A 23,138-nucleotide genomic window follows, 5' to 3' on the forward strand; every position below is an offset into this window, starting at 1 on the left:
TTCTTTCCCCATATTAGGGAAGTTTTCAATTATAATCTCTTCAAATATTTTCTCAGTCCCTTTCTTTTTCTCTTCTTCTTCTGGGACCCCTATAATTCGAAGGTTGGTGTGTTGTCCCAGAGGTCTCTGAGACTGTCCTCAATTCTTTTCATTCTTTTTTCTTTATTCTGCTCTGTGGTAGTTATTTCTACTGTTTTATCTTCCAGGTCACTTCTGTTCTTCTGCCTCAGTTATTCTGCTATTTATTCCTTCTAGAGAATTTTTAATTTCATTTATTGTGTTGTTCATCATTGTTTGTTTGCTCTTTAGTTCTTCTAGGTCCTTGTTAAATGATTCTTGTATTTTCTCCATTCTATTTCCAAGAATTTGGATCATCTGTACTGTCATTACTCTGAATTCTTTTTCAGGTAGGCTGCCTCTTTCCTCTTCATTTGTTTGGTCTGGTGGGTTTTTACCTTGCTCCTTCATCTGCTGCATATTTCTCTGTCTTCTCATTTTGCTTAACTTACTGTGTTTGGGGTCTCCTTTTCACAAGCTGCACATTCGTAGTTCCTGTTGTTTTTGGTGTCTGCCCCCAGTGGCTAAGGTTGGTTCAGTGGGTTGTGTAGGCTTCCTGGTGGAGGGGACTGGTGCCTGTGTTCTGATGGATGAGGCTGGATCTTGTCTTTCTGGTGGGCAGGACCGCATCCGGTGGTATGTTTGGGGGTGTCTGTGAACTTACTGTGATTTTAGGCAGCCTCTCTGCTAATGGGTGGGGTTGTGTTCCTGTCTTGCTAGTTGTTTGGCATATGGTGTCCAGCACTGTAGCTTGCTGGTCGTTGAGTGGAGCTGGGTCTTAGTGCTGAGACGGAGATCTCTGGAAGAGGTCTCACCGATTGATATTACGTGGGGCCGGGTGATCTCTGGTGGTCCAATGTCCTGAACTCAGCTCTCCCACCTCAGAGGCTCAGGCCTGACACCTGGCTGGAGCACCAAGACCCTCTCAGCCACATGGCTCAGAAGAAAAGGGAGGAAAGAAAAGAAAGAAAAATAAATAAAATAAAGTTATTAAAATAAAAAATTTTAATTATTAAAATATAAAAAGTAATATACATACACACACACACATATATATATATAAAGTAACAGAAAAAGAAGAGAGCAACCAAACCAATAAACAAGTCTGCCAATGAGAAGCGCTAAAAACTAAACAGATAGGGGGCTTCCCTGGTGGCGCAGTGGTTGAGAGTCTGCCTCCTGATGCAGAGAACATGGGTTCGTGCCCCGGTCCAGAAAGATCCCACATGCCGCGGAGCAGCTGGGCCCGTGAACCATGGCCCCTGAGCCTGCGCGTCCGGAGCCTGTGTTCCGCAATGGGAGAGGCCACAGCAGTGAGAGGCCCGCGTACCGCAAAAAAAAAAAAAAAAAAAAAAAAAAATTAAAAACTAAACAGAGATAAACATAAAAACCAGAAACTGGTCAGTCACATACAGCAAACCCCAAGTCTGCAGTTGCTCCCAAAGTCTACTGCCTCAATTTTGGGCTGCTTTGTTGTCTATTCAGGTATTCCACAGATGCAGGGTACATCAAGTTGATTGTGGAGCTTTAATCCGCTGCTTCTGAGGCTTCTGGGAGAGATTTCCCTTTCTCTTCTTTGTTCTCACAGCTCCCAGGGGCTTAGCTTTGGATTTGGCCCCGCCTCTGCATGTAGGTCTCCGGAGGGCGTCTGTTCTTCGCTCAGACAGGACGGGGTTAAAGGAGCTGCTGATTCGGGGGCTCTGGCTCACTGAGGCCAGGGGGGAGGGAGGGGCACGGAGTGCGGGGCGGGCCTGCGGCGGCAGAGGCCAGCGTGACGTTGCACCAGCCTGAGGCGTGCCGTGCGTTCTTCCAGGGTAGTTGTCCCTGGATCCCGGGACCCTGGCAGTGGTGGGCTGCACAGGCTCCCCAGAAGGAGGGTGTGGATAGTGACCTGTGCTCGCACACAGGCTTCTTGGTGGCGGCAGCAGCAGCCTTAGCGTCTCATGCTTGTCTCTGGGGTCCGCGCTTTTAGCCGCGGCTCGCGCGCGTCTCTGGAGCTCCTTAAGCAGCGCTCTTAATCCCCTCTCCTCACGCACCAGGAAACAAAGGCGGAAGAAAAAGTCTCTTGTCTCTTTGGCAGGTCCAGACTTTTTCCTGGACTCCCTCCCGGATAGCCGTGGCGCACTAACCCCTTCAGGCTGTGTTCACACCACCAACCCCAGTCCTCTCCCTGCGCTCCGAACAAAGCCCGAGCCTCAGCTCCCAGTCCCGCCCGCCCCAGCAGGTGAGCAGACAAGCTTCTCGGGCTGGTGAGTGCTGGCCGGCACCAATCCTCTGTGCAGGAGTCTCTCCGCTTTGCCCTCCGCACCCCTGTGGCTGTGCTCTCCTCCGCGGCTCTGAAGCCTTCCGCCTCCGCCACCCGCAGTCTCTGCCCGCGAAGGGGCTCCCTAGTGTGTGGAAGCCTTTCCTCCTTCACAGCTCCCTCCCACTGGTGCAGGTCCCGTCCCTATTCTTTGTCTCTGTTTTTCCTTTTTTCATCTGCCCTACCCTGCAGGTACGTGGGGAGTTTCTTGCCTTTTGGGAGGTCTGAGGTCTTCTGCCAGCGTTCAGTAGGTGCTCTGTAGGAGTTGTTCCACATGTATATCTATTTCTGATGTATTTGTGGGGAGGAAGGTCATCTCCACGTTTTACTCCTCCGCCATCTTGAAGGTCCTCCCCTCACGTCCTTTTTAATATGTGTGTGTGATGCTTAAATCATATCACACATATCACATATTATATTTTGGTGTGTGCTACACATGACGTGTGTGTCCTAGAAAAGTTTATTCAGAAATTATCATGGGGTTTGAAAATAAATAGCCACTCAAAATTGTACAAGTACAATCAGACAGGGCTATGTTGTGGAAATTCCCCAGTTGTTTCACATTTATTATGTCCTTCCATGACTGAATAGTGATGGGAAGGACAGAGAACATTAGACACCCAAGCTACTCTTGTTCATGTACTTTTATAGTCTCTAAGAGTGCTCTTATAAGTAATTCCCTCAACTGTGGTTCATTAACGACCGTTAACAATCCCCTTCTGGACCTAATTAATTACCTTGCTTTGGAGTTAAAGAGGGAGAATTGTTGTCAAGGGCATTATTTGCTCAATTACCCAAAAGCCATAGATAATGTGTGGTAATGAATTGGAAGATGGAACACTGAGCCCTTCTCCAAACCCACAACTGTAAAACCTTGTTCTGCCCTTTAGGTGTGTAACATCAGCCCTTGTATTCAGGGTGACGCTAAATGGAATTAGAGGATGTAATATCTTCATTTTCTTTCCAGCAGAAACGCTAAAATTCCACATTAATGTGGAAAGGCTCAGCTTTTTAGATGATTCATGGACCAATTACCAAGGCTTCTTGTTTTTCTTTCGTTGTCTACTCCTCCTCGCGTCTGCTTTTTGGCCCTTTCACGGCTATTTCATAGCTGACTTCATCCCTAGGCTAATTATATCTTGTATGGTATAATTAGACCTCTGCTTGCAGGGTCTTCTATTATAAAACTACATTTTACTTTTGTTTGCTTTTTAAAAAGCATGTTCTATTAGGCTTGGGTTTTAAACTATAAAAGGAATGCTTTCTTCTTTTTTAAAGAAAGAAGTAATCTTCATCAGACAAGAGTTATATCTGATCCTATTTGAGATAGTTGCTAAGGAGATACTTGGTGTCATGTTGAAAATAACGAAGCTTCAGGGGTAAAGAGCTAAGGTGAAGAGAAGTAAATCAGAAGCCAAGCACCTCTTCTCTAACAGGAAAGTGAAATCATGGCATTTTCCTTCTCTAAGAAGAAAATGATATGCTTTTTTCATGTGCTTGAGATCTTTCTCTTTTTACTTGAACCAAGGGAATTTGAAAGCAAATTTTGCTGATTAAATCATGAGCTGTCAGTACTTTGTGGCTTCCTTCTACCCACCTATAACAGATTTTGAACTGACATTGGCTTAGGGTCCTAAAACTATTACAGTTCTAGGGTAGTCGGGGTGGGGGGTTGGGGTAGGATTAAGCAGTGGTTGCAAACCACTTTGGAATTCATAACACTTGAAATGCTCTAATAGTTTTAAAATATAATTATAAGGAAATTATTGTTTAAAATGTATGATATGTGTAACAATAGGGGTATGTCAACTTGCACTGCTAGCACTGAGGAAAGGGTGTCTAGCTTTGCGATGGTGGTGGGGCTGTGTGAGGTGTGTGTACGTGGGTGTGTGTTTGAGTGTGTGATTGGTGCATGAGTGTGTGGTATGTGTAAGTGTTCATGTGCGTGGTAGGTGTGACATGCGTGTGTGCATGTGTGTGTGAAGGCTTCACTCAGAAGGTAACTCCTGAGCTGAGTCTTGAGGGATGAGTGTTCCCGGTGGATAAGAAGGGTGAGGATGTTTAAATCAGAATAAACAGCACTTCAGCAGTAGAGAGGCCCTGAGGAAAAAGAAGCTAGATCCTGCTGAAGTAGAGACTGCAGGCTGGGAGATGAGGCTGGATGAGTGGCTGCAGACCAGCTCACAGATGCCTTGTCTACTCATACCTGGGCAAAACATGACACATGAGGAGAAGGCAGCTAGTCTGATCATTGATCAGATAACTATTAAACTGGCAGCATGGAGCTTACCCTTCTGTACTGAGGCTTGGCCTGTCTGTTCCCTGGCCATCTCCTTGGGTTCCCTGGTCCTCTGGAGCTAATCTAAGCCAGTTTGTTTAGACTCACTGGATTCAAACTTTGGTCCATTCCCGCAGTGTGCCTGTTACCGCCTATTTGGCAGACACTTTAGGCTTTGTTTCCAGCTTGCCAACTCTGAATCTGCTTCTTTTCAGCTAAAAGGCACATCCAGATCCCTCCTTAAAATGGAGATTTTCAGATGATTCCTTTTGTGCATACCTCATGTCTGTACCTTTCATATCCACTTCTCCAACCAAGCTTTTATTTTGGACGTTCTTTTCAGCCCATGACACAAACTACAAATGCCTTTGCTTACCTATTTGAATAAAAGATTTTTTTTGTTTTGCTTTGTTGTGTCTTAAAACACAATTGACTGAAAAACTATGTGCCATCCTTTCCCCACTGTGGTACAGTAAGAAATATATTTGGTCTTTGTCCCCAGTCCCTGGCACAAAGGTGCCAAAACCCTCGGGATTTCCTGAGTGATAGGAGCCCCTTTTGAGCCCACCTGATTTTATGCTAATGAGGTGACTTAGAGACCCATAGGGAGCCTCAGGAAGGGACTGGTCACCAGAAAGCCTAAGCGATTAGAGGACTGGAATTTTTAGCCTCACCCGCCGACCTCTGGGAATTAGAAGCGGATGGCTGCAGATTAAGCCCTATAAAAACTCTTGAACCACAACAGTTGATGGGCCTCCACATTGGTGAATGTATCCACGTGCTGGTAGGGTGATGTACCGCAATTTCATGGGGACAGAAACTCCTGTGCTCAGGGTCCTTCTGAGCTTTACCCTATGTACCTCTTCATCTGGCTGTTCATCTTTATCTTCTATCATATCCTTTATAATAAACTGATAAAAGTAAGTAAATGTTTGACTTCTGTAAGCTGCTCTAGTAAAATGCTTGAATCTGAGGAGGGAATCACAGGAACCACCAGTTTATAGCCGGTAGGTCAGAAGCACAGGTAACAGCTTGCCCTTGTGAATGCCATCTGAAGTGGGACAGTCTTGTAGGACTGAGACCTCAGCCTGTGGGATCTGACAATCTCCAGGTATGTAGTGTCAGAGTTGAGTTAAATTTTCAGGACACCCAGTCAGTGTCCACTGAGAATTGGAGAATTGCTTGGTGATGTTAGAAAACATACATCAAACCCACTAATCAGTCACATTTGGCCATTTAGGCCAAAAGGTCCCATTATCAGCCATTCCTCCATCCTTCATCAGTCATGGTTTGGTATAGTCCTTCTTGAAGACAGGAAAACACATTTGGAATCTATCAAAGTTCTTCCAGTTCTCATGACTTCATGATTTTATCCCTAGATTTAATTATTTGTAGCCCATAAGTGCCAACAATGAAAGCTAAACAATACTTTTTGAATGATTTGTTTTCAAATTTCTGATCCCCATAGAATCACTTTTCTGTGTCAGAGGAGACCATGTTTACAATCTCTCTCACAGAAAGAATGAAATGTCACCAGGAGCTCCCCTGCTGCCACCCCCTGAGGATAATAAATGCTGTTACACTGACTAGTATCAAGGCATCATCAGCTTGGAATGCTTGCATGGGGCTCCCTCATTCTGGGTTATAATGAAAACAGACAGACTTTCTGATTTCAGTAGGCACCTGACATCCAAGAAACTTGACTGTAGTATTTTGAGATGATTTTAGTCCCCCAGTTCACATTTTATCATATTGCAGCACCTGGCTCAGTTTTGGTGGTGTCACCACTGTCACTGGAGGCCTGTCACAACACCTTGGCACCTCATCCATATTTCTCGGTAAATCCACGTATTTGCAGTTTGCAAAATGATCAGATTGTGTCTTAGCTGTTTGGACTGCTATAACAGAAATACTATAGACTTGGGGGACCTAAACAACCAACATTTATTTCTCACAGTCTGGAGGCTGAGAAGTCCAAGACCAAGGTGCCAGCAGATTTGGGGACTGGTGCGTCCTCTTCCTGGTTTGTAAATGAATGCCTTACTGCTGTGTCCTCACATGTTGGAGAGCTAGATTGAGAAGAGACAGTATTATGGACTGAATTGTGTCCCCCCCAGATTCATATGTTGAAGCCCTTACCCCACTGCCCCCGTACCTCAGAATGACTGTGTTTGGAGATAGGGTCTTTAAAGAATGATTAAGTTGAGGACTTTAGGGTCAGCCCTAATCCAATCTGATTGATGTACTTATGAGAAGAGGAGATTAGGACACACAGAGAGACACTAGGGATGCACATGGAATGACCCTGTGAGGACACAGAGAGAAGGTAGCCGTCTGCAAAAAACAGGCCTCAGAAGAAACGTCCTGCCAACATCTTGATGTTGGACTTCTAGCTTCCAGAAATATGAGGAAATTAATTTCTGTTTTAAGCCACCCAGTCTGTGGTATTTTGTTACGGCAGCCTGTATGGTCAGGCCATTCAAGATGGCTGTTCTCCTGCTCTCTGTGCATCCCCTGCTCGACTAGTCCCTTCACTCCCATGACTATCCAATCCACCTAACTATGCAGCTTAATCAGTAACTGCCTACGTGCTTGCTCCCTGCCCCAGCCACTGGTTTCCCTGGTAACCGATGAGCCTACCTGACATTAATTCCCCCTGAGTAGTAAAGATTGCTGACTGTCCTGCCTGCTGTCTGCTGTTCACAGTGGGGTGTTGCTCCAGGACCTTTTGCTTCAGACTTGTAAGATTCCCTATTCAACAAACCATTGATGTCTCCTATTGCCGTCTCTGGGCTCTTTCTTTGGTCTTGCAGCTGGGCAGTTGGAAGGCTTGAAGGCCTGTGGGGTGCACCCCAATACAGCCCTAGCAAATTAATACATATATTAATAATTAATTATTAATAAGCACTTAAACAAATAAAATAAGAGACTTCTTTTTGAGGCTACAGGGTGAAGCAGAAATAAAATGGCCCAATGATCCTACAGTTTCACCCTTGTTTTAGGGTGTTTGGAGGAAGACAGTATCACCCATAAGCCCTCTTAGAGACTGAATTGGGCTGATTCTGGATCTGGATTACTGCCACTACCCAGGCGCCTAGTGGTAAACTACTGACCATATGTTTTCACCTATTGTAGATCAGTTACTGTCTTTTCATTCTTTTTAGTGCCCACTTTAACTTTGAAATGTGTTCTGACTTATACGAGAAGTGATATAGTCATCTTTATAGGTAAGTTGGGGTAACGTGCATCTCTACAAGAAACCTCTTCGAGCTGGGATCAGAAAATCAAGCAACAGTTTCCCTGGGTGATTTGCTGAAGGAGAAAAGGAGCCAGGCGTCCGCGGCAGTGTGGCAAGCACATACCACACAACAAATGAGCACGCTAACAAATAAAAAGCAAGGTTTAGTACATTGTTATAGGTCTCTGTACCACACGCAAACACACAGACAACATCAGCCTAGAAAACATCCACCATCCCTGGGTCCAAGTGCCTGGGGTTGTATCACACCTGATCTCTCTTCCTCCTTGTTCTTTCAAAGGGTTTCTAAAGGATTTTAGCTTTGGTGATTTCTCCCATTAAACCTGCTTTTTAAAGGAATTGAATTTTACTTGCTCTGTCTGCATAAATGTATGTGAGCCTGTAGAGGAGATCCCACAGTGTAGTGGACCGGCATCCCCCTCCACTTCTTGCCTCTGCACAGAGAGAGGAAGGATACTTCCCCTTCTCCCAAGTAAATTTACTTACAGGCAGAATTGGATGCAAATGAAATTTTAAAAGAGTAGCTGCAAAGAAAGTAGATCATAAATGTTCTCAGTGCACACACACACACACAATTGCAATTATGTGATGTGATGGATGTGTTAATTAACCTTAGTGTGGTAATCATTTCATAATATATACTTGTATCAAATCATCCCCTTGTACATCTTAAATTTACACAATGTTATATGTCAATTATATCTCAATAAAGCTGGAAAAATAAAAGAGTAGCTATAACGAGGAAGATAGCAAGCAACAGTAGCTTAAGGAAAAATAAAACCTTTATATGAAATAATAGGAATCTAGGGAAGTGGCCTCCTAGATGCTATTTTTATTTTCAGCATTTCAGGTTAACACAGATTGAGTTAATGATGTTTTCCTATAGCTCCCAGGCAACTCAAATGGCAGGGCTCAGACTAGCAGAGATGCATTTCGTGTAGATTTGGAAGGGGTGAGAAGCCAGGCCTGGGGGTTGTGCTGAGTCTCCAGTCAGTAGATATAGAGGAAAGTAGTAGTATATCAGGGATTTTCTACTGCACCCTAGACACATGGCAATTTTCACAGATCTTCTCCTTGTCCGTTTAACCAGTTTGAATCAGCTACCCAATTTCAGTGGCTAACAGGCTTTTTTATTAAAGTAACCCCAGAGGTTCAATGATGGAAAATGAGGCATATTAGAGTAGAGGACCATTTAAGAATCCTAAATTCCATTTCACCCCTGGTGTTTATGTTTTCCATGGGATAGATTAAAATGTGTATGTTCACAAAAAGGAAATTTCTGAAACCCTAATGGGAAAGTTTGAGATGTTTCCTGCTGCTAATGGATTGTTAAAGATTAAAGAATCAGCTCAAACTGAGGTCCACCTTTTGGATGACTGGTGATTGCTACTTAGAGACTTTATGTCAGCCTGTTTAAGTCAATGAAGATTGGTAGAGACATTTTGAAGTTCCAGCTCTACTTTCTTCTTTGGAAACATTTTCGCAACATCTGCCTTTTATGGAATTCTTTAATTAGTTTCTCAACATTACTTAATTATTCAAAAACCCGACTCATGAATGCTTCATGAGCTACAGCCAGCAAGTGGTGTGGTGTGTGTGTGCACGCACGTGCATGCATGCTCACATGCACGTGTGTATATTTTCATGTGCTCTCTTTGGACAACTCTCTAAGTTTTCTAGATAATTGTCTGCATTGGGATCATATTCTTTGAATCATAAGCTCTAAGAGGACTACTTCTAGGTCTGTGAGTATTGAATTATATTATTATATGGTGCTTAAAACATAAGCATAATAGAGATAGTATAAGACAGAGAACCTTTCCTGAAAAGGGAATTGGAATTTTGGGGTTATTCATATCATATTATAATTCATATTAGCAATGCACATTGTCATATTTTATTCTTATATTAAAATATTATGTTTTTTTAGTATTGCCTTTTTTGCCAAAAAAATAATGCATTCAGGATAGATGAGATAAAGACAGTCAGCCTGATGCGACCTATAAAAACAAAAGTCATGAATGTTTGGTCTTCCTTTCAAACACTTGGCCTCCAGGCAGCATCTGTTTCATGTCAGATGCACTGTCTATTGTGTTTTTATTGACTTGTTTTATTGTGGCAAAAACCACAAAACATAAAATTTACCATGTTAACCATTTTTAAGTGTACAGTTTAGTTGGGTTAAGTATATTCCCATTGTTGTGCAAAGGATCTGAAGAACTTTTTCATCTTGTAGAATTGAAATTCTATACCCATTAAACAACAATCCCCCTTTCCCCTTTTCCTCAGCCCCTGGTAACTACCATTCTACTTTCTATTTCTAAGAATTTGACTACTTTAGATATATAAGTGGAATAATACAATTTGTCTTTTTTGTGGCCGGCTTATTTCATTTAGCATAATGTTCTCAAATGTCACAGCATCTGACAGGATTTCTTTCCTTTTCTTTTTTTTTTTTTTGCGGTACGCAGGCCTCTCACTATTGCGGCCTCTCCCGTTGTGGAGCACAGGCTCCGGACGCGCAGGCTTAGCGGCCATGGCTCACGGGCCCAGCCGCTCCGTGGCATATGGGATCTTCCTGGACCGGGGCACGAACCCGTGTCCCCTGCATCGGCAGGCGGACTCTCAACCACTGCGCCACCAGGGAAGCCCTCCTTCCTTTTTTAAGGCTGAATAATATTCCATTGAATGTATATATCACATTTTGTTTATCCATTCATTCATCATGGACATTTGAATGCTTCTACTCTTGGCTGTTATAAGTAGCGCTTCTATGAACATAGGCATGCAGATATCTCTTTGAGATCCTGATATCAATTCTTTTGGATACATACCTAGAAGTGAGAATGCTGGATCATACTGTAGTTGTATTTTTAATTTTTTGAGGAACCACCATACTGTTTTCCGTAGTGATTGAACCTTTTTACAGTACTACCCAACAGTGCACAAGGGTTCCAGTTTCTCCACATCCTCGTCAACACTCGTTTTTTCCTGTTTTTCCGATAGTAGCCATCCTAATGGGTATGAGTCTTACTGACTTTTGACTAACAGGTTCCATAACTTCTATTAGGGCCTATTTTAGTGTCCTGTAATCTTCACTATTGAAATACCTTGGTTTACAATTGTTCACTCAGCCTTTATTTAGTGCCTACTTTGTGCTGGGGATAGGGGATACAAAGACTTTTTAAAAAGACATCTTGCATGCCATCAGAGAGCTGACAGTCTCATCAGGGACAGACCTGTAGATAATCATGTATTTACATGTGATATAACATGTTATATTTATATCACATAAGCAATGTGGTAGGTGTCAAAATACACTCAGGTACAATGTTTCAAGACAGTACTAAGGAGTGAGTACTTAACTACTTGGAAGAGAACCCCAAGGAAATGATGGTTGAGCTGTATTCTTGAAGCATTAGACAGAGAACGAGAAAGGAAAGGCTTAGGGAGTTTCCATTTGCAGAGGTACAAAGCAATGAAAGAATATTCAAGTTTAGGAAACCCAGTTGTTTCTCTGGATATGGTAAGAGCATAGGATATGTTGTGGAATGTGACAAAGGCACAAAGGAGTGTGACAAAGGAAATGGCAGAGTTGATGCTAAAATGTAGGCAAGAGCCAGATGTGAAGAGTCTTGTGTGTCATGCTCTAGAAGAGGATGTCACTTCCACGAGCAGGGAAGTGACATGGATGCAAAATGTAATGGAGTTGGAGGACCAGTGGGGAGGATAAGACTGAAGATAAGGAAGACAATTTAGAAACTTCAATTGTCCTATACAGGTTAAATTAAGTAGAGATGTTAATGTTGGACCAGATTCAAAAGATACTTATTGGCTGAATATATGGGCTCTGATGAGTCTCTTGATGTGGTACATAATGGAAGGTGAGGAATCTAGGATGGCTCATATTTCTGATTTGGGTGGATGGTGATGGCATTAACTGAGATGAGAATATAGGAAGAAGGCCAAGCAGGCTGTTTGGTGTTTATTAGGGTGGGACTCTAGGAGGATGACAAGGAGATAGAGAGGTAAGAAACACCTGTAGGATACAGATAGAGAGATGTTTAAAGGGGTCATTGGAAAAATGAGCCTGGAGTCCCAGAATGAGGTCTGAGCCAGAATAGCATACATTTGGAAGTCACCACTGATAAATTAGTAAAGCCATGGGAAGGGATGCCATTATTCAGGCAGACCACGCAGAACAGGAGAAGGTTGAGTACAAAACTCCGGGGAGCCCAGTCTTCACAGGGTGAGAGACATGGGAGGACTTTAGAAGAGCCAGAAGAAAAGGGTACTCTGGTTGGCCAGAGAAGTGACATAATGACTGAAAATTGTCCAGTGAATTTGGCAACCAGGTTATTGTCACCTTGGCAAGAGCACTTTCAGTGGATTAATAGCCATAGAACTCAGATTACAGTGACCTGAGGGAGGTGAGGACTGGAAACCATAAATGTAGAATACTCTTTCAAGGTTTTTGTAAAAAGAAGAGGAGAGGGTAGGAGGCATAGCTGGAGAACTGAAAGAAAGTTTTTATTTTTCACTTTTTTTGTTGTTTTTCTGAGATGAATATGTTTTTAGGCTGAGAGAAAGGAACCAGTGGAGAAAGAAAAATTGGCAATGGAAGAGAAGGGGGAAAACTGATGGAACAAGATGCTAAAGTTAAAAGTTGGATGGGCTCAAAAGTGCAAGTGAAGACATTAGCATTGGACAAAAGAAGGGTCCCTTCTTTACAAGAAAATGAAAAAAGATGTTCTGGGGTACACACCCCTATATGTAAGTGAGATCATTCCTTATTCTTTACAGCAAGTCTCTTAATTCTCAGCAAAGATGGAAAAAGGATCAATACCTCTCTCCATTATAATTTCTACTCCTCTCTTAGTCATTTGAACTATAGTTAAATCTTTTGTAAAAATCACCTTTGGTTTGAGTGATCCAAAAACAACAGAAGGACTCTCCTAGGCATTACTCTTTAGGAATTCCCAGCAAAGAGGGATCCCAAGTTCATTGATGTCAAGGTTGCTAAGCAACCATGTCACTATCTAATATTATCTACCACAATGGCCTGACACAGAAAATAACCTGACTTTAAGTGTGAACATAACTCCCTACTTCATTTTGCTGTCTCCCCCTCCCCCATAAATTTGGTGGTCTTTATTGAAAGGGAATATTTGCCATAAAACACAAAGGGTATTTGTTTCCTTAACTGGAATTTCAGCATTCATTTAGCCCACGATGCAAAAATAGTGCGTATGTCCATTCCAGAACAGAAATCAGGGAAATCCTTAAGAGTTGTTAGTGACCTCATTTAGAAACACTCCCATCCATTGTACAGTTGCATCATGTTTGCTGCTAGGGAAAAATAAAAAAGATCTGCCATAAAGAATTATAGATAGGATTTAAGTATGAACATTTTTTATGAGCTTCAAAGTACTATTTTCTTGAGCATAGAGCACAAGAAGGTGGTAGAGGAATACAATATTTATTTATGCTTATATTTATTATTAAAATTCTTGATAATAATGTATTTTGTGTAATACTGAGATAACATTTAATGCTTACCCACTGTCATTTTTTGAGGAGAATTGTATTTCTAAGATGAATTATGATGACTGGGAGAATGGAAAGGGAGCTAATATTGATTAGGTCCCACTCGTAGGCTGGGAACCTTGGGCACATAATCTCATTTATCTCCCAAACCTGTGAAATAGTTATTATCCTTATCTACTTGAGGAACCGCCATCTACTGGAGTTGCTCTCAGGTTTATGTGTTAGATCCAGGACAGTCTCCTCTCTTTTTTCCAGGTAGGGCGTCTCTTAAACTCCAGAAGACTAAGTGATCTCTACTACTTGAACCCTCTCGTACTCATCATTTTTTATAACTCACCTGATATATAACTGCTTTCTTACTTACCAAGCACTTTCCTCCCTGGACTGAGTGTTTTATTCCCCCTTTAATGCTCTTTATTCTTAGCTTACCTTTGAAGCCTGCTATCATTCCATTTTCTTATCAGGACCTCCCCAACAGTCCCAGAACTCTTTGATTGTCTGGTGTGCTGACTTAGGCCCTCACTAAGGCCACTAACAAATCAAGCCTATCTTATCAACTGACAACACATGCTGGAACTATGATGGATCATTAGATATCAAGTCTTCTATCAAGACCTCTATCAATACTTGATATTCTGGGACTGGAAAATATCAATATGAATAGAAGAACTTCAAAGCTGCTAAACAGGTAAATAACAATGTGTACCGTATACTCATTAAAGGAAAGAGGATGGTATTACTTCTAGATCCTGTATAAAAAAATAACCAATGAAGATGAAACTGATGAGTGGACACTTCTTGAGATGAAATCTAAAGCTATCACTTTCCTTCTCTCACCTACCAGATTGGAACTCTCTGGTAAGAGCACAAAACTCTGGTTACCACTGTTAAATTAATTGAACAAGGAGACCATGAGGCCAAGGTGGCTTTACTGCTGTTGTGGCCCACATAAGTAAACTGCGGTCTTAGCCTATAAATGCCTCCAGGTTACAAAACTGAAGCCTAAGGACAGCTAATCACAGACAGCCAACTAGGCTTCAACTATACCTGATCAATAATTTCCTTGCTTTGCTCCACCCTTTCTCTATAAAAGTCTTTCCCTGAGCTCCTGTTAGTGGAGCACTCCTAACCACTTCTGGTTTGGCACTGTCTGATTCAAACATATTTTTGCTCAGATAAACTCTTAAGTTTTTTTTTTAATACGCCTCAGTTTATCTGTTAACACCACTCTACGAAAACTATGGACTGAATGAATGTGAGGGGAAAACTTGGTGAATAATACCTTGGTTTGCTTTTGCAATTCTAACCTATTGGTGATTGGTCTTCTCGTTCCTTCAAGGGATATCTCACTGCAAAATATACTCTGGTCTGCCTCCTCAACTAGATGTTCCCTCTCAAGGTAATGGCCTCTTCAATATTGCTGTGTCTCTAATGCCTAGCACGGGAATCGCTCAATGTATATGTCGGGTTGCTGACAATGATCCCTGAGATCTCTTCCCTCTAGGAAAGGGTTCAAACCTTCTAATCTATAGTCACCTTCCTTCAAGATCCAGAGAAAGAGATTTTGGAACATTAACTACCATCCATCTAGAGGTAAATAACTGGCTTCTTAAAGGTGTGTCTGCGTATGTGCTTCTGATACATTTTGAACAGGCATCAGATTGTTTTCCCACATCCTCTCTTCATCTGAATAAAGACTGTATATGTCTGAGATACAGTCTGTGAGAGTCAGATTTCTACCCACAATAACACAGAGCTGCCTTGAAAAGTGCATTTCACTGGAATTTCATTCTAAATGAGTATTCAAAACTAGGCATGCAAAATTAAGAAAAGAAATTGATTTTAATACAGTAAAATTGATTTCACCATAGTTCTAAGAAACTTAGAAAATAAAACTTCACACTTGGCAAACTTGGCCATAAAAATGCACTAAGGTAGCTCATTCTTCATTCTTCTCATCAACCATAACTTTTGATCAAAAGTCAATGCCTTTGTGGCCTACAGATGATCTGTTTGTCTGTTTGTCAAAGACTGGGCTGTTCATAAAATTTAATGTGTTCATGTGGATCCACTGGCTAATAAAAGCATGGATTTGAGGACTTTTCTGTCCTGTTTATGCACAAAAATTAGCCTAAAACTGAAAGGTGTTTTGTGTTCCTTTACTCCCCTCTGCTGGTAAGTTCTAATATAGTGCTTAATTTTTAAAAAGTTGATAGAAACATTGTGTTTTTAAAACTGTAAGAGAAAATAATGTTGAAAATCATGAAAAGATTTTCTACAATGCAATTCTTTCAGTTTGAATTTCATGCTGGAGATTTCTCTCTGGATGATGCTCCACAGTCGAGTAGACCAGTTGAAGTTCATAGCGATCAAATTGAGACATTAATTGAGAACAATCAGTGTTATACCACGCGGGAAATAGCTGACATATTCAAAATATCCAAATCAAGCATTGAAAATCATTTGCACCAGCTTGGTTATGTAAATCGCTTTGACGTTTGGGTTCCACATAAGTTAAGTGAAAAAAACCTTCTTGACCGTATTTCCACATGCAATTCTCTACTTAAACATAACGAAAATGTTCCGTTTTTAAAACAAATTGTGATGGGCAATGAAAAGTGGATACTGTACAACGGTGTAGAATAGAAGAGATCGTGGGGCAAGCGAAATGAACCACCACCAACCACACCAAAGGCCGGTCTTCATCCAAAGAAGGTGATGTTGTGTATATGGTGGGATTAGAAGGGAGTTCTCTATTATGAGCTCTTTCCGGAAAACCAAACGATTAATTCCAACAAGTACTGCTCCTAGTTAGACCAACTGAAAGCAGCGATCATTGAAAAGCATCCAGAATTAGTCAACAGAAAACGCATCACCTTCCTTCAGGAAAACGCAAGACCGCATGTTTCTTTGATGACCAGGCAAAAACTGTTAACAGCTTGGCTGGGAAGTTCTGATTCATCTGCCGTACTCACCAGACATTGCACCTTCGGATTTCCATTTATTTCAGTCTTTAATGGAAAAAAATTCTCTTAATGGAAAAAATTTCAATTCCCTGGAAGACTACAAAAGGCACCTGGAACAGTTCTTTGCTCAAAAAGATTAAAAGTTTTGGGAAGATAGAATTACGAAGTTGCCTGAAAAATGGCAGAAGGTAGTGGAACAAAAGGATGAATACGTTGTTCAATAAAGTTCTTGGTGAAAATGAAAAATGTGTCTTTCACTTTTATTTAAAAACCAAAGGCACTGGCTTCCCTGGTGGTACAGTGGTTAGGAATCCACCTGCCAATGCAGGGGACATGGTCCGGGAAGATCCCACATGCCGCGGAGCGGCTGGGCCCATGAGCCATGGCCACTGAGCCTGCGCGTCCGGAGCCTGTGCTCCAGAACGGGAGATGCCACAACAATGAGAGGCCCGCGTACTGCAAAAAAAAAAAAAGAATTGCCAGGGATATTTAGATTGATGGAACATCTGTGTTTGAAAGGCTTTGGATGATTTCAAACTGTTACTTTCCTCATACCCACTCTATTTTCTCCTTCCTTTAATGGGAAACGTATATGATCTACAACTATGTCCAAACTTCTTAGATCTGAGAGACCACATAAACATTTGACTAAAGCTTGCAGACCCGGTGTGGGTATAGAGATAGGAAAGCCCACCAATAATGAGAAGAGCATTGCTGAAGGGTGTCTCAATGGGTGCACAGGGCACCAAAGCTCACTCCTCAAACACTAACCACCAAGTGCTTTGAAATAATGAGAAAAAGAATAATTTAACAGTGAAATACTAGGAAGTGCAGTCCAACTCCCTCCTTTTATTGGAAAGTCCCAGTGCACAATGGTGTATTAAAGGCCCCTAGAGACCCTATGGTAAGGAAACTGGTTTAAATCCCCACATTTATTTGACAGGAGATCTTTTTAACATTCCACACAACTAGGAATCTGGAGTCTGTGCCCATAGACATGTCGGTTCCCCTGCCTTCCTCTCTTCCCAAATCTAGAGTCTTTCAATTTTCATCCTTTAGGTGTTTTGTTGCTTTTGTTTGTTTGTTTATCCTACTCTGTAAGAGTGGGAGGGAAAGCTTTTCTTGCTAATAGGAATTCCTCATTCAATAATTCAAAAAGGATTCATTGAGATCTTTATTCAGAATTCAGGGCTACACTTCATGGGAAGTGAACATGAACCTGGCCCCTGCCCACTTGTGGGACTTAGACCTGGAGGAGAAAATGTAAGGCGTGCAAATAGCTGCTCCCAACAAGGACTCTAGTATTGCCCTCTGAACTGTCAGGGAAGGTTTTGTGAGAGAAGTCACCTTTGTGCTGGCTGACAAGTGTCATCTTCCTTCACGTCAATTATAGCTCCATTAAATTTTCAAAATGGCAGTGACTTTACTTTTTAATGATTATCAAGTAACATGTGTATTAGTCACTTAGGGCTACCTTAACGAGGTACCACAAGCTGGGTGCCTTCAAACAACAGAAGTTTATTTTCTCACAATTCTGGAAACTAGAAGTCAAGGTTGGTGGGGCAGTGCTCCCTCTGCAACTCGTAGGGGAGAACCCTTCTTCGCCGCCTCCTAGCTTCTGGCGGTGGCCACCAATCTTTGGTGTTTCTTGGTGTGCAGAGGCAGCCCTTTAGTCTCTCTCTCCATCATCAAATGCGTTCTCACCTCACATGGCTGTGTCTCTCCTCTTCTTATAAGGATATTAGTTATATTGGATTAAGGGGCCACCCTACTTCGGTATGACCTCAACTAAGTACATCTGCTAATAAGGTCACATTTTGAGATACTGGGGGTAAAGAAATCACATCTTTTGGGGGGACACAATTCAACCCCTAACAATAAACCCATTATGAAATATTCAAATGATAATAGCAGAAAAGAAGAATGCACAAAGAAGAATGCAAAAAAAAAGTCACTTGCGGGCTTCCCCAGTGGCGCAGGGGTTGAGCGTCTGCCTGCCGATGCAGGGGACACGGGTTCGTGCCCCGGTCAGGGAAGATCCCACATGCCGCGGAGCGGGCTCGCTGAGCCTATGCTCTGCAATGGGAGAGGCCACAACAGTGAGGGGCCCACGTACTGCAAAAAAAAAAAAAAAAAAAGTCACTTGCAAAGTTACCACTCAGACATAACTGCTGTTAATACTTTCCATTTTTCTTTGCATATACACATGTAAAGCACAGCAATCATATTATACACACAACTTTGTGACTTCCTTTTCTCAAATTATATCCTGGATACCCTCCAAATCAATAAATATAAATATATCTCTGTAATTGGTGCACAATAACTTATCTAATCAAGCCTGTACTGTGGTTGGCGGCACTATTAAACTGTCCATTTTGTAGTTTTGTCAAAGACAGAAAAATTCTTAAGCTTTTCTGTACTTACAGGTTTTATTTTATCATTTTGGCTTATCTATCATTATCTTTTTCCATCTCATTTTTCCTACCTTCCCCCATGCTCCCCATTCCCCCGCCAAAAAGCAGCTTGAATTTCTTGCTCTAGAACAGAACAGAAATTTGTATGTGTCTCTTCCACTCACAAGTCTCAGAAGGCTATTATTCTCTGTTTGACATTTTTTGTCAGTCGTTTCAGAGTTGGCACAAGTCCTGGACTATTCTTTTGGATATTGGAACACCATACAAGGCAACCTTAAAGGCAAGAGAAAACCCTGTGACCTGAGACTAAAAGACCTAAAATTGACTAGTCAGGTGATGACATTTACTCTCTGGGTGCCCCCCACTTTTATTTGTTTAATTTGTGTAATATAAAATACAACAAAACATTTTGTTTGGTTTTCCCACCTAACAACCCAGAGTAAGAAACATTTTTGAACTTAGACCATTGTCCTTTGAACCTGGTCCACAGGTTCTTAAACTTTAGTGTACAGACAAATCATCTGGGAACCTTATCAAAAGGCGATTCTGATTCAGTATGTCTGAGTGAGACCTGAGTTACTCCTTTTCTAACTTCTCCATGTTGACAACAATGCTGCTGGTCCATGGACCACATTTTGGTAGCAAGACTCTAGTTGAGAGCACTGGTTAGGGAAAACCATCAACCCTGTGTCTTAAGTTGGGCTGCCTGAATAACAGACACTGAGGTGGAGATTCGTGAGCAGGAGTCTTACTGGGTCAAATTCTTGGAATAACGAGTAAAGGAGTGAAGAAAGTAGGATTGGACAGATGGGAAGGCTGAGCTGTGATACGATTGCCACATAAGCCTCAGCCCACCCCACAGGAAGCTCTGGAGCCGGGAGGCCCTTCAGTTGCCCTGAATTGAGGCAAGGGGCCAAGCCTATGGACCCCCATACAAACCAGACACGGTAAGCACACTGCAGACCGCCCCCAGGAGGCATCATGTGGGGTGGGGCAGCTCCCTTCTGTGAGAGCAGTTCTCACTTCTCACAGGGGACTTGGCTCTGAGCCATCTGTAGCCAAAATTCCTGCGAGCAGGGAAAGCAAGCACCTCAGCCCTGGAGGGGGATCTAGGTGAAGCATCGCTGTGTCCATTATTCTGGTGAGAGCTCCAGTGACCTGAGAAAATCATTGTATTATTTTCTATTTTAGTCAAGTCTGAATTTTAGAGATATCCCCAAATGTTTTGGTTTTTGAAATTGTGTCTGTGCAATGTGCCAGGCCTTGGAGGCAGTGATTTCAAGGACAATCACTTTAGGTTTACAGAGAAACGCTCTGTATCTGACTTGAAAAGCTACCTGAGTCACCTTTTCCCAAGCAGGGGTGCAAGAAGAAAATCTAGGGAAGCCCTTTGGCAGATACGTGATTTATGTCACGGTAAAGAGAGCTAAGTGAAATATCTAAAGAAAAAGATGTGTGCCATCTAGTGGCACTAACTAAAAGCAAAGTCTAGGTAATTCCCTGGTGGTCCAGTAGGTAGGCCTCCATCCTGCCACTGCTGGGGGCCCAGGTTCGATACCTTGTAGGGGAACTAAGATCCTGTAAGCCACGCAGCACAGCCAAAAATAAAAATGAAAATAAAATAATAAAAGCATAATCTAATGTTCAAGTAAAAGCAGTTTCCCCTTACCCAGTCAAGGTACTCTATGGGCATTCAGTAGCAGTGTTCTGCTACTTTCAGAGGCAGGTGTCAGGGGTTGCTGAAGTGAGATGAAATTAAAATGTCTAGGACTGGGTAGCCATATGGAAAATGATAAAATTTGATCCATTCTTTATTCTACACTGGATAAATTCCAAATGGATCAGAGATCTAAATATTTTAAAAGAAACAAACAAACCTGGCATTTAAAAACTGGCATTTTTTAAAAAAGAATAAACTATTTTGTAACTTGGGAGTAGAGAAAACATTCCTATCATTCAGAGTCTCAGGGACGAGGTTGATTATCTTAACTATAAGTTAAACAAACAAGCAAAGCAGAAAGTCCAATAAAGGTTAGTTTTTAAAAGTGCAACCCATATCACACAGGGCTAATATATAAAAAGTTTCTAAATTTTTTTTTTAAAAAAGAAGGCCATCTTGATGGAAAATAGGTAATGGATTGACAAGTCAAATAAAAAGAAATAAAATTCAGATAAAAAGAAACAGATGAAAAGATTGATTCACTTATTTCAGTTTGTTTTCCACTCAGTGGTTGCTTTTTAACTTTATTTTATATTTTAAACATGTTAACCATTTACATGACTCCAAGGTCAAACTATAAAACAAGATATATTCAGAAATCTAGCTTCCATTCCTGCTCTCTCCCTCCCCTTGCTCTTCCCCTATTGGTTCCCATTTTTATTAGATTTTGATTTACGTTTCCATTTTTTTAATCTTTTTTTTTTTTTTTTGGCTGCACCATGCAGCATGTGGGATCTTAGTTCCCTGACCAGGGATCAAACCTGTGGCCCCTGCAGTGGAAGCGTGGAGTCTTAGTCACTGGACTGCTGGGGAAGTCCCCTCCATTGTTTATTTTTAAAAATGTAAGCAAGTTTACATTTGTGTATGTATTTCTACCCCTTCTTACATACATACTGCACACGGTCTTCCGTGCCTTGCTTTTTCCACTTCATAGCTGTATATCCGCCATATTCCTTAACAGATTCATCCTCGCATTTCATTGTATGTATTCATTTTATTCATGCACCATTCAGAAAGATGCTCCATATCATTCATAAAAAGATCAATGTGAAACTATACTGAGATACCATTTCTCACCTATCATATTAGCAAAAATCTAGGAGTTTGACAATCCATTCTATGGGAGAGGATGTGGGGAAATAGGAACTCATACATTACTGGTATGAATACAAAGTCACACCACTTCTATGAAGGTGAATTTGGGAATAATAAAGAAAATAACATTCTTTTACTTTCTAACCTAGTAATCCCATTTGTCCCAATCTATGCTAAAGATCCATTAGCAGGTAACTTTTTGTGATAGCAAAGACTGGAAATAGCCCATGTATCCATCAATATAGGTCTGGTTGATTAAACTACGGTACATCCATAATAACCAAAGAGAAGATGTACGTCCAGTTCATTTAAAACACAATATTTTGTCTGTACATTTCCAATGGGATATAATGTGAAGAAAAAAAAACAAACAAATTTAAACTTCATTCAGCAGCCTTACGTTAGCAATATTGCTATTCCTATTCTGTTTTTTATATATATATGTGTGTATATATTTATATACATGGATAAAGCAAATTTAAGTAATTATGTTAATATCATTAAGAACTAATATTTTCATCTTAAAGGACAAAACACAAAATCAAAGAGCTCAGCTTTAAAAAAGCATTAATACATAGTTAGAAAAATTAATATTAAGAGACATAGGGGGTCCTAAAGCCCAAAACAATGTGAAGTTTGGGGACGGGAGGAGGCTAAAGATAACATAAGTAATTATTTATAGTTATGTCTGAAGGAAAAGAGGAGAAATGGGTTCAGCATAGCCTCTGATGTACTGGCTCCTGTTAAAACTGATGGCTTTTTCTGCCGTGCCTTTTGTCTCCTAAATGCTGGTCCCAGTCCACCATCCCACCTTCACGTTTTACTAAGTTAATTTCTGCTGATTCTTCAGATCAGTCAATTGGTACACTGCCCCTCCCCCATCAAGGATCTTTCATTGTACCCTGTCATGGAATGATATTCCTTTCCTAGTGCACGCCTCTCAGTTAATAATTATGCCCCCATTCATAAGTTACTTGGTTGATATTCTTCCCCGCTCCCTTCGAGGGCCAAAATTGTGTCTGGTTTTGCTCATCATCCTATACCAAACTGCATGATAGGGGCTCAACAAACAACTGTTAAGATAAAGCAAAATGTTTAATTTCCATTTTGTTCCCACTTCTTCAGAGAATCCTCTTTAGATTGGGAAGGTAGCACACCTAAAGACCTCAACTCCAAAAGGAGAAATATGGTTCTAAGAAAACTGTTTCCCACTTAAATCCGTTCACGTCAGCAAATATGCATTTGGCCCCTGGCACAGTTAGGTAATAGGCACACAAGTGGATAATGCAGATAAAGTTCTGCTGATACTCTTACCAAGTTTACATGGGAGTGAGGCAAGGGTGGTAGTAAATGTATGCTGTATTGTCTGCAGTATTTGAGTCCAAGTCTCCAGCCCTAAACAAATTACATCCCCCCAAAACAGAAAACACCCTGATGGGATTGCTGATGTTTGAGAATGGAAAAGCAGCCCGGGAACTAGGGCCTAGTATGTGTAAT

Source organism: Phocoena sinus, chromosome 2 (genome assembly GCF_008692025.1).
Source record: "Phocoena sinus isolate mPhoSin1 chromosome 2, mPhoSin1.pri, whole genome shotgun sequence".
In the NCBI taxonomy this organism is placed as follows: Eukaryota; Metazoa; Chordata; class Mammalia; order Artiodactyla; family Phocoenidae; genus Phocoena; species Phocoena sinus.